The 13051-nt window shown below is 38.9% G+C and overlaps 1 long non-coding RNA gene across 1 annotated transcript; it reads left to right on the top strand.

Moving 5' to 3' along the window:
* Positions 1 to 2255: 2255 nt before the first annotated feature.
* On the top strand, positions 2256 to 6467 carry LOC119914661. The gene is made up of 4 exons (XR_005446806.1): positions 2256 to 2322; positions 2633 to 2710; positions 5679 to 5768; positions 5905 to 6467. It is a non-coding gene; the product is annotated as an uncharacterized LOC119914661 (long non-coding RNA).
* The last annotated feature ends 6584 nt before the right edge of the window (positions 6468 to 13051 follow it).

Raw genomic sequence — 13051 nt, forward strand, 5'->3', positions numbered from 1 at the left:
TGTAAAGAACTGTATTCCAGATGTCACAGCCAACTTTCCCTGTGCTTTTATTTTTAAAAATCATGCCATTATTGTGTTGTTAATGGTGTAAATATCTCTGACTGTGTTGGCTCACTTCTTCGTCTGCCCTCTTTGAAAACGGAAAACCCTGTTTTATATGATTCTATATTGAAGAAACATATTTTTGGACGCCTTTTGTTTCCTTGTTATCTGATTCCACCCAGAATGTGCAGTGAGTCGGTGGCCTTATGGATGTGGTGTTGTGACAAATTTGGAAATAAAAGGTTCAGTTCTGAGTTGTTACTCTTGTTGTTTTATAGACTATCGTTAAGATCTACCTGCAGGATGAGCCGATCATTTTTCTGATATAAATGAAAATGATTCCATATTATAGACATTAAGACAAAAATAATAAATGACCAGCTATGATCTCAAGCAGAAACATGGCTGCCTGACTTTCACAATGATTTATGGATTATAATTAAACAGTTATGCTAATACTCAGGGTGGAAGAAGCTACTCAGATCTTTTACTCAAGAAAAAGTACTCCATCCTCTGTCCTGCATACAAATGTTACTACTTAGTAAAAGGGAATGAGTATTATTACTTAAAGTAGCCTACTCATATGTTTTATTTGACTTGTAGTTTGGGTTCCTTGTCATGTATCAGACGAGTTTTTAGAAGTTTCCCAAAGACACATTTCCCCTCTAAACTTCTCACATAGTTTTATTTTAATAGGGCTTAAGAGGTAAGATGATGGTACAGATGCAGACGACTTGGGAAACAACATGCATTACAATCGTTAACCATACAACGTATAGGCGTAATAGGCCCACCGGGTATTTAGAAATCCCGACTGCAGGAGTTTCAATAACGTTACCCTCAAAAGTACAGACTCTCCTCTACAGACGGAGAGGCTGCGTCGGGCTGATGGTGTCTACAAGCGCCTCAATGTGACGAGGAGAAAAGAGGAACACCCATAAGCATGTCCAGCCGCTGTGTGAGCCCCTTGGATCATGGCGCTGATTGCAAAGCTACTCTGTATTTTGCCGTTTGCGGGAACTGTCAGTAAGTTTTATTGTTAACTAAGTTCACTGAGTTTCAAAGCTTCCACGATCGCGTTATGCCGACTGCCGATTGTTCAGACGCCTGTTCATAAACAGGCTGTCACTTCAGGAGCTACAGGTATTTGAAGGACAGAAGCAGAACAGCAAAATTAGGATGAATTCCCGAGTTCTGGAAACATGTAGGCTACAGTAGGCTATAACGACCGAACTGAATGAGTAGCGCGGTTGAAGTGGTCGGCTGTGCCAAGAAGGAGGCAGAAGCCAGGAGTCTACACTGAGAGTCAAGTATCCTGCTGTGCTGCTGTTCATGGGAGAACGCGGTGACCACGTAATGAGCAATGAAGTGTCTGTCTGTCAAGGCTTAAGCTAGTATTTAAGTATATATTAATCTCTGCCTATAACGTTGGTTATATTAGCCTATAGACCCAGTTCCCACAGTTGTCAGTTTTAGTACTTGAATTATTGGTTTATTCATCACTATGCAATGATAACTGACAAGGTTTGATATACCTAACGACCTTTTTGCACATCTGCAACTCTCAACAATCAACTGCTAGACTTTAATCGCACCTCTTACTGCTGTGAAAGCTGTTATGCATTTTAGGCAAAGCCTTAACGCTGTCTGAGACACTTTTTTAGAGTTGAAAAAACTTTATTTTTTTGTGAAATTTGTAAATTTCACTGCTTTTTCTCCACATGCAGATCACATTAGACCAGGTCCTGAAACAAAACCACTATACCTAGAGCTCTCAAATCTGGTCTAGATTATTCCACAGAGAATAAAGTTTCTTTTAAACACAGTTTCAGATTTGTGAAACCTTTATTCAATTTGTGAAAATACTTCAAAGAGCTTTTTATCTGCTTTTTTTTCGCATGTAGACCACATGAGACCAGGTCCAGATCAAACACTGTACCTAGAGTTCTCATATCCAGACTACATTATTCCACAGAGGCTAACGTTTCAATTAAACACAGTTTCAAATTTGTAAAACTTTTTTATTGTATTTGTAAAAATGACAAAAGCGTCATTATTCAGGGTGGCATGGTGGTGCGGTGCTTAGCACTGTTGCCTCACGGCATGAAGGTTGTGGGTTCAAACCCCGGTTGCCCCGGCCTTTCTGTGAGGAAGAAGAGAGGAATCCTGACTCCGCACATCTCCCCATTACAGCTGTCAGTGTATGGGACACTGACAGTGGAAAATACCAATGCTTTCTCTCAAGACCGAGGACCTACTGTTCTACTAACCTCACTGTTGGTGAGCATGCTGAGTTCATAGTGTCATACTAAAAAGTTTTTTTGTTTTTGTTTAATTCATCCAGATGGATTTTCATGTGCAAAGAGCTCAGTATACATATAATGCAGAAGAGGATATGCAGTGCTGATTAAACATGTATATCAGATTGAAATAACAGCTGTAACCTGTTAAATTTAGCAATACCTTATCCTTCACAAGTCACTAAAGCTCACAGTCAGGTCCCTTTGTCTGACTACTAGAAGATATTAGTCTATTTTCTGAGTACTGACAACTGACAACATTTTTGTCTTGGTTTTTTTGTTTTCACCAGTGACCGAAGGTCAACTGAACAGAAACGGCAATGTTTCCAGCACGACCACACCTGTACTGGATGAGCAGGACAATCCTGGTGAAGTACTCGTTTTTAATTGGTTATTTCTCGATCTTTGAGAAAAAGAAGAATTTTGTAGAAATGTGCAGCTTAAGTTTGAACATTAACATTGATAGTAATATCTTTACACAAATAACAGGTTTCTCATGAAACTCATAGCCATAATGTCAGGATGTCTTTAAATCAGGACATTTTCAGCATTTAGAAATGAATTTACTTTCTGGAAATCAGTAGAATAATTTGTTAGAAGTAAATATATATTGGAAAGTCATCCTGGCATTTCCCAGACTTTGTTTTTTTTACTTCATGCCCCCTTTTGAAAGACATGTCAGCTTATAGCAGTGATATTGCTAACAACAGACAACACAAAGTTAGCTCTACAGGTAGAGAGACAACAGTGAGCGTCCTAACAGGCAGCACAGGTTAAAAGCACTGAAGTTGATAGGAATAATTATAAAAGTAATGTTGGCATGAAATTCCTGCTGTTGCACTGCTCCACAAGAGGTGCTCAGAGGGACAGTTATCATATTACCTTAGCATGTGTAAAAACTGCTTCACTCTGAGGGGTCTGTCAATACAGGACTGAAGTATTGTTTATCAGCCACACAGGATCGTTAAAAGAAATTCTTGAGCAACTGCTTGTTTTTGTTTTTTGTACAATTACAAGCATAGCAGTGTGATGTATGTTCCAACCAGAGCCATCCCTTTGTAGTTTATCAGCTGTCACCCAGTCTCACACCGAAACTGTAAACATGTTTTTTTCACACAAGTCCACATGGAAGTGTTGTTGTTTAGTCGGCAGGAGGGTTCGACATACTTGAACAAACCAAATTACAGTCATAATGCACCCAGAGTTTGATTGACCCTGACAGGCACTCTTACTTATGTTGCTCTCTCTAGTAGTATCTCATCATGATGAGAGTTTTGGTTTAAGAGATCTGCCTCCACCCCAGGACAATTAAAGTGAATGGAATTTAACTTGTGGTGGTCAGACCATTTGAAACAATAATATTTGAAAAATTTAACAGCAACTTCCTTTTCAGAATCAGTGAGGTCTGTGGATTATCTATTAGCGTAAAGGGATCTTTACTGGTCACAAATTCTTCACAAATGGCTTCACAGGCTGGTTAAAAAAGCCACATCATTAAAAATCACAATGCAAACAATAAATAAGACCACATAGGCACAGTACAATACAGTACAAGTAACTGATAGAAAGATGTTTATTTAGTCCTTGCGGAAATTCATTCATACAGCAAATGTCAGATAAACTCTGTATTTGTATAGCGCCTTTCTAGTCTTTTTGACCACTCAAAGCGCTTTTTACACTACACCTGCATTCACACTGAGCCTAAGTGCTCAAACGGAAACTAACATTCACACACATTCATACACTGGCGGAACAGATCGGGGTTCAGTATTTTGCCCAAGGACACTTCGACACGCAACCAGTGGGAGCCAAGGATTGAACCACTCAACAAACCAACAACCGGACAACTGCTTTGCCAAAACAAACATCCCCCCAAGTGCTATACAAATTTCACTAAGGGGCAGCTCCCTGACACCCCAAGATTCAGCTGTTTCATTATCTCATTGTTTAAGAAATCCAATGCTGATAGGCACAAATGACCTGCGGGCCCGGTTGGTTCGGAGAGATGGCACTCTTCTTCAAACCTTCTGCCTGATGGTAACAGCTCATACTCGCCAAACAGGGGATGTGATACATCTCTAATAATCGCCTGCCCATTCCTCGGGACTCACAAGTCATCGTCATGCTAGTTTGCTGTACCCCGGCAATCTTACTGGACATATTAACTATCTGATGCACTTTTTTTATTATTCACTGACAATGTGAAATGGCAATGGAACAAAAAGTTGTATGTATGCTTTCCACAAAGGAGCGATAGAAGAGGACCAATATATCTCTGTCTACATTAAAAAGTCTTAGTTTACGCATAAAATACAGACGCTGCAACAGAGCTCTGTGAACAGCCAGCCTCTTTAGCAATGACCTTTTGTGTCTTGCCCTCCTTGTGCAAGGTGTCAGGTGGTCGTCTTTTGGACAGCTGTCAAGTCAGCGGTCTTCCCCATGATTGTGTAGCCTACAGAACTAGACTGAGAGACCATTTAAAGGCCTTTGCAGGTGTTTTGAGTTAATTAGCTGATTAGAGTGTGGCACCAGGTGTCTTCAATATTGAACCTTTTCACAATATTCTAATTTTCTGAGATACTGATTTTGGGGTTTTCATTAGTTGTCAGTTATAATCATCAAAATTAAAAGGAATGAACACTTGAAATATATCAGTCTGTGTGGAATGAATGTATACATTATACAAGTTTCACTTTTTGAATGGAATTACTGAAATAAATCAACTTTTTGATGATATTCTAATTATATGACCAGCACCTGTACATCTCAATTGTTTCAGCCATATCTGTGATTCTGCACATTGTGTTTTTGTCCTTCGACCCCAAGTGTCTATACCATGTAAAAGTTAAAATGCTTTCAATTAGACTTTGATAAACGCACTAAATATTGTTTGTCATGAGTTTAATTTCCTGATCAGATACAGACGCTGGATTACTTTTTTAAAAATGCGCTCTGTGTTGGCTATAAAACTTAATTTACATTAAAAATGGTTCCTAAGTATTTAAACTCCTCAACAATCTCAACAGGTTAACGCTAATCAAAACAGGAAGGATAGGCACTGGGGTGTCTCATGATAGCTAGCTTCCTTTTATTAATAAAAATACTCTGCATAATTGGGTTTACTGTTTGAACTGCTAATTCTCCACATTCAGGAGGAGGCAGTCTCAAGTGGACAGATATCCCAAAACCTGGACAAATAAAACCATCTGATTGGTTAGACACCATCAGGTTTAAAGGATGGATAGTACATGAGCAGTACACTGAACAGGAATTAATGAAATAAATAAATCGACATTGTGTCTTTTTGTCAACTCTGTCTCTCTGATATTCTTTCAGATGGTGAAAAGAGGAAGCTTAGTGCCACTGTTGGTGGTATTTTCATTCTTTGCATTGTGGTTCTGGTTCTGGTGAAATGTAGAACGATTCGTAAGTTACAAAACAATCTTTTTATTAACATTTAAAGCCCTGCAGTGTGATCACTGTTGTGAGCAGGTTTGTTGTGGCTAATTGTGAAATTACAACACAAATCTTCTTTGGCTATTTTGCCTTTTCCCTGATGCAGACGGGGGCCGAGATGGCACTGATGCAGAGCTGACCTGGATGGCCCTGAGGCAGACAACTTAGGAAACAACGTGCATGGCCCGGACTTTGTCCCTAATTTTGTGTAGTTTTTAGGTCACAAGATTTTTTTTTAAAAGAGATAATATATATTTTTTAATTTAAGCAAAGTGCTGTTTAAAACTGGCTAATTGTCTTTATTGGGCTCATCAGTGATGATAAATTATCTAAAGTCTGCAGTTTATGAACATTTAGTATTAAATAAATTTCAGATGGCGTGTTATATATACTTACTTTTTTACTTATACAATACTTTTTTCCTGTGTCATTCCACTTTTTTATTAATTCATGTCATTAATGTTTGGATTTCTTAATATGTATGGATTCAAGAACACCTAATATATTTGTTGATTATACAGAAAATGTAATTTGAAAAAAAAAAAAAACATTCACAGGGGACATTTTTACAAAATTACCATCACATATGTCAGTTACTCTTAACCATGTGACCTCTTCCAAAGATGTGTAGGCTTCATATGGAACTATAAAACACTACTTGATGTAGATGTATTTTAAAGGTTCAGTGTGTAATATTTCCGAGTATTTATTGACAGAAACTGACAATATAAGATCCATAAATATGTTTTCAGTGGCTTACATAATGAACCATTATGTTTTTAGTACCTTAGAATGAGCCATTTATATCTGCGTAACCGCGGGCACCTCCTTCTATGGAGGTCGCCACGTTCCTACAGTAGCCGACAATGGACAAACAGCGCTACAGAGTTTTATTTGTCGTCTTCTTGTATAATTCCGGCAGTGTAGACGCCTGTCACTACATTAAATGTGTCCGTAGAAGAAGAGGAAATAATAACAACAACAACAACAACATCATACAGTCTCTGAGTAGTGTTTTTGTTTATTAGAAGTAAGAAGTGACATTTGGACAAATGAATGAGCGAACGTGTCATTTAGCCAGACGGAGTCGGGACAGATACAGACAGATGACGGCAGAAATCATCATCAGTGTGGATTTCCCAGATGGAAGGTTTTGATGTGGGGCAGATGTTTTCAAAGCGGCGCTGAAGTTGACGGTTTTTTTGCTGGACAGGTGATTAAGTTAGTTGGACTAACAAATGAAAGCTGTTTGATAGCTTTAGCTAGAAGATGGGCGTAATCACAGAGAGAAGTGACGTGTTTCCTCTGTAGTTGGATTAATTTCATGTCACCTATTTATTCTCCAGCCTGTGGTTTGGCTTTGCCGGTTATGTTTGTGAGACAATCAGCTGATCACTAATTGGCAATAAAACTGTAGCTTCCAGCACAGAAGCTCAGATCAGCCAGATAAACCCTTACTGCCGTGGGAGAAAATAATATGTAGTTGGATTGTAATTTCATGTAGTTATTCTACAGCGCTGTGCTATGACTTTGCAACATGGACAGAAATCTGCCGTTACCTTTTGTGAGTCAAACAGCTGATGAATATTATTGGCAATAAAATGGTAACAGCATCGAAGCTCAGATCAGCAGCTAAACCTTTAACCTTTCTATAGTTGGATTGTAATTTCATACAATGCCTTTGTAAACTTCATGGATTTGTGGTTTATAATGGACCATGATGCAGAAACAGTGAGGCTTACATTTTCCTGTTATCTGTCAGTGGTTGTTATGTCCAAAGTTACTCTGTGCCGTTCCCTGGGTCCCTGTCTAGCTCCACCCATTCTCTCTCACACACTGCAGCCAGGAGCAGCAGCAGCCACCATTGTTCTTTGTCTGTTCCACTTTGTTTGTAATCAACCTTATTTTGATCATAATAGACGTTTGTGACTCTTTTTGTTCTCACCTATGTGTTCTCTTCTTATGTGGATTTTCAATTGACCACTAACTCTGAATGCTTTCCCACATGTTCCACAAGAATACGGCTTCTCTCCTGTGTGGATTCTTATATGGAGTTGCAAGTGATCGCTGGTTCTGAAGTCTTTCCCACATGTTTTGCAAGAATATGGCTTCCTCACCTGTGTGGGTTCTTGTATGTTGTTTAAATGTTGAACAGTCACGGAATCTTTTCCCGCAGTTCTTGCAAAAATACGGCTTCTCGCCTGTGTGAATTCTCAAGTGTCTCAGAAAATCTGACATGTACTGAAAACCTTTTCCACATGTGTCACATGTAAAACACTTTTTACCTGTGTGAGGATCATGGTGAACCTCTGACATGGTAGACTTGTGTACATTGTTTCTGGGGCTTCTGCTGTTGTGATCTTGATTCTTTAGTTTTTTGGCTCTGCATCTCTAGTTGATCCTGAGTCTTCATGCTCGCCTCCTTTCTGATCTTGGCTCTCAGCTACATGACAGTTGTGAGAGAGGAGCTGATGGTCACTTTTCAGTTCTGCTTCACTGTGGTCACTTTCCTCATAAGTAGGAGTCAACATAAAGGTGTCAGTCTCCTGCTTCACTACAAGCTGCTCTCCCTCCTGACTGGTACAGAGTTCCTCCTGTTCCTCTTTAACCTGTGGAGGCTGTGGGTCCTCCTGGTCCAGCCCGGGGATCCTCTCCTGAATCCAGAGCTGCTGGTCAGCCAGAACCTCCTCCTCCTTACAGACATGTTGCTGTGGGAGCTCTGGAGGGACAGAGAACAAAAGGAACAGGCTAACCTTACTACTGTGATGGCAAAGAAAGAATGCAGAGACGTGAGGAAACGAGTACCAGTATATTTGTAAAGGCAAATCGATTTCCTCTGTTTTGTGTTACTTATATAATTAAACTTTACTCACCTATCCTGTATAACTGTATTTCGGGTTTCCAAGCGATATCGAACAGTCTGCGCTGACGATCGATCTCTTCCTCGTACTCGACGATAGTGTTTTTAAAAACTCTGAATATTTCTTCAGCAGCAGCAGTTAGTCGCTCGTTGACAAACTCTCTCAAACTCTCAACTGAAGACATTATTGCTGAATTACAAATTAAATAATTACCGGCGCTAAGACTACAATAACTTCCAGCTAATTCAAAAGTTGCGGCTAACGCTGGCGCCTGTATTGTTTACTTCCGCCAGATGTCACTCTGATTAATTTCCGACAGCAGAAGTGCGGGAGCTTTTCGTTCCGCTTTCAACGGATGACATTTTATTCAAAACTTGTTTATTTTCAATACCGGTGGATGAAGTACACAAATCATGTACTTGACAGTACAGATACCCTTGTAATATACTCATATATACAGTATCAAAAGCAAAAAGTACTCTGGTTATGCTTTCATGGATTGCTGACTTGACAAACCAAATTTAAAAACGATCACCAAAATAGTCGGCAATTAAATTTTTGTCAATCAACTAATTATTCAGCTTCTACTTTTATAAACTGTTGAGTAGTTTAATTAACAACAAAACATATTTTTTAAACTCTTCATATGTTTTGTCTGTAAAAATCTAAATCTTAATTTGTAAAGTAACTAGTCTCCGAAGCTGTCAGATAAATGTAGTGAAGTAAAATGTACAATATTTCTCTCTGAGGTGTAGTAGTGGCAGAGTGGCATAAAAGAAAATACTCAAGTAAAGTACAAATAGCCTATCTTACCTACATAAATACAATACACGAGGAAAAAAGTATTTTGTGAAAATAGTCTTTTTTTCGTTTGATGCCTTTTGTTACTTTGCAGATAATAATTTTGCGCAAAAAAAACAAATAAGCGATGGTAAAAGAAGTATTCAGATTGTTTAAGTAGAATTACCACAGTGTAATTCATGGCACATCCAAAATGTTAAAGTATGAAATTACCATAGTCATTTACTTTACACTGGGGACATGTCCCCATCACTACTTGAAATGGCTAATTTTGCATTGTTAAAAATACTCAAAAAAAAACTTTCACAAGAAATGTTAAATAGCAAATGAAACTGATTGGAGAAAGATTTATTTTCACAATAACAAAACGTGCAATACAATATAAATATAGAAGAAACAAAGTGCATTGTCCCAAAAATATTACTTTATTATGTTTCATTACATTTTTATATTTTAAATTTTCACATGCCACCTGAATTTTGTGTTTCCCTTTTATATAAATAAAAAAGTTTCAACCATAAATTGGTGCAGAAACTATCACCAGAATGCAGGAAATGATCTGTTTAATACTCAAAATATTCTGGGGGTGGACCCCAAGACCCCCACTGCTATATTTCATCTTTGAATATGTCTTCCAAATAGTGTTAAAATATCTTCTCACATTTTCAAGAACCCAATATGGTGCATCATCACATGTCGTGAGCTAAGTCGGTCAGAGTCGGTCTCTGAGCCCTTATTTTCCCACCACCTTTTAACACAAAGAGAAACCCTTGGAATGTACTATCAGCAAAATATATTTAAAGAAACTAACGTCAAATTAAGTATTCAGAATGGCCTCTATCAGTGCCACATAATTATATAACATTTTAACTGCTGATGTCCTAACATGTAACATTTGTAGTGAGCAGCTAGACAATGTTGAGCTCCATTTTGTCTATTTTATATCCTGTTGGATAGTTTAACAATGCATCTCATTTTATAAGATTATTGTAAGTTCTTAACCTGCAAAGTATCTATCGTGACTTCATATAAAATTAAGCCCCAAATTATTCATACCAATGCAAAATTTTGATTCATAGTGAATTTTCATTTTATCAGTAGGTTTCATTTGGATGCAAATGCAGTTTCCAAAACTTTGCATACAAATTATTCATGCAAAGTTTTGCAAAGGCTATAAAGCCATACCCAAGAGTTTTCAGGTGCCAGTGGCCACACAGCAATGCAAAAAGTACAAGGAGTTCTGTAAAAAACCTTAAAGACCAAGAGATCATCGCAAACGAGGAGTGGTCCAAAATCCCAGTGGAGACATGCAAAAAGCTTGTTAGCAATTATAAGATCCGCACCGTTCTGCTTATGGCTTTGCCATGAATAACTTTAGACATGGCATGTTAAGTACAAATTAAAAAGGAAACCTAGAAATTGTTTATCATTAACATCTCTAACACAATTTCTTGCTGTCTTTGTCACTTGTTTATGTCGTTTCCAACCAAATGAAACCTATTGGTTAAATGAAAATTCACTATGAATCAAAATTTGGCATTGGTATCAATAATGTTGGCCTCAACTTTAGCTGTCATATGCATGTTTTTGTGTAAAAGGTGGTGAAGAATTAAAACACTGCTCACATGTTTAACAATTTTTTCATTACAAAATGTTGGTTTGTTTCCTGTCAATAAAACTGTATCTAGATCAGCCTGTCAGTCTTTTGAAGTGTTTGCACACCAGAATTAGAGAAAAACCACAAGATGCTGGAATACTGAAAAAGGAAAATTTATGACAATTGGCCATCAACGTTACACTTTTAGTTAAACAGCCACTAATGTGCACTCATGGTGAAACAAAGATTCACAGATGTAGAAGACTGATTGTTGTAAGAAATGCTGTTGCTCAAACATAATGTATGTAAATACAAAGACTCACTTGTTGCAGAAATCTGAGGTAACAATATGTCACATTTGAAGGACTTCAGCGCATTACATGAACCTTAAAGATTGTTAATGTGACTTCTGATTTTCTGATGACTTTTCCGTGGTTTCGGATACGAGTCTCAATCCTATTACTTAAAGAGAACAACATTAACAGATAATCAAATAATCTTTTAAGTTATTTATCAAGAAAAATGTGACTTTTATTAAATTTCAATTACATTTTATTTTATATAGCGCCAATTCTTAACAAAAGTTGTCACATTGCACTTTTTATAGAGCAAGTCTAGACCGTACTCTTTGTAACACTATCAGAATCAGATTTATTGCCAAGTTGTTTTTACACGTACAAGGAATTTGTTCTGGCGACTAGGTGAACAACAACAATAAACATAAAGCCAGTGTCAGTGGGTCCTGGGCCTTGTTGATGACTTTGGCAGGCTGAACTTATTCAGCTGTCGCAGGAAGTACATCCTCTGCTCTGCTTTTTTGAAGAATGACCTGATGTTCAGCTCCCACCTGAGGCCCTGGAAGATGAGGCTGAGGGACTCCAGAGTGTCGACACAGGGTGATGGGGGAGGGTGGGTCTGAGCTCTTCCTAAAATCCCCAACCAACTCCACTGTCTTAAGAGTGTTGAGCTCCGGGTAGTTCTGGCTGCACCAGGTCACCAGATGGTCAATCTCCCACCTGTAGGCGGACTTATACCCACCAGAGTTGAGTCCAATAAGGGTGGTGTCATCCGCGAATGTCAGGAGCTTGACAGACTGGTGACTGGAGGTGCAGCTGTTGGTGTACAGGGAGAAGAGCAGAGGAGAAAGAACATAGTCTTGAGATGAACCGATTCTGATGGAGATATCTTTTCTCAGCTTCACATGCTGCTTCCTGTCAGACAGGAAGTCTGTGATCCACCTGCAGGTGGAGTCAGGCACGTTCAGATGGGAGAGCAGCAGAGCTAAAATCCACAAACAGGATCCTGTGTTAGGTTCATAAAGAGTCCAGCTGCTGGAGGATGTATTGAAGGGCCATGTTTACGGCATCGTCCACAGACCTGTTGGCTCTGTAGGTGAACTGCAGGGGGTCCAGTAGTGGGCCTGTAGTGGACTTGAGGTGGGACAATACATGGCGCTCAAAAGACTTTACCACAGAGGTATATTGATCCTCAGGTGTGTTCAAGTATGTGATTTGAGTAAAGGTCTTTTCACACGGGAAGTAACAACGCCTGCGGGTTGCTCAGCACTCCACATGTGATCAGACAGGGAGACAGCAGCGCTCCGCGAGTAAACGGCAGGCGCTCTGTGCACAGAAACCAAGGCAATGGCTTCTGTGCGCTAAACAGCTGCAGCCGATTTAACTCAAGTTGAAATTATACATAACTTTACCAGATACATTCAGTTTTGTGGGGATGATCTGCCATGCGAATTCCCTCCAGTTGATGTCCTATTTAGTAAACATTAACAGATTCTGGAAACTCATAAGCAGCAAGGATCAGTCTCTCTTCCAATGATTTGAGCTGGGCGTCACTTACAAAAAGTTCAAGACAATTCAACTCTGGCAGCGGGCGGGTGTGCGCGTGAGACGAGAACAACCGCAACAGTTTCACGGGAAACTCTGATTGAAAATGAGTTACGAGGTGCATAAATCGCTTCCCGTGTGAAAAGGCCTCAA

This window comes from Micropterus salmoides, unplaced genomic scaffold (genome assembly GCF_014851395.1).
Source record: "Micropterus salmoides isolate LMB-PRFRI ecotype aquatic unplaced genomic scaffold, ASM1485139v1 Ms_hic_scaffold_1, whole genome shotgun sequence".
Classification (NCBI taxonomy): Eukaryota; Metazoa; Chordata; class Actinopteri; order Centrarchiformes; family Centrarchidae; genus Micropterus; species Micropterus salmoides.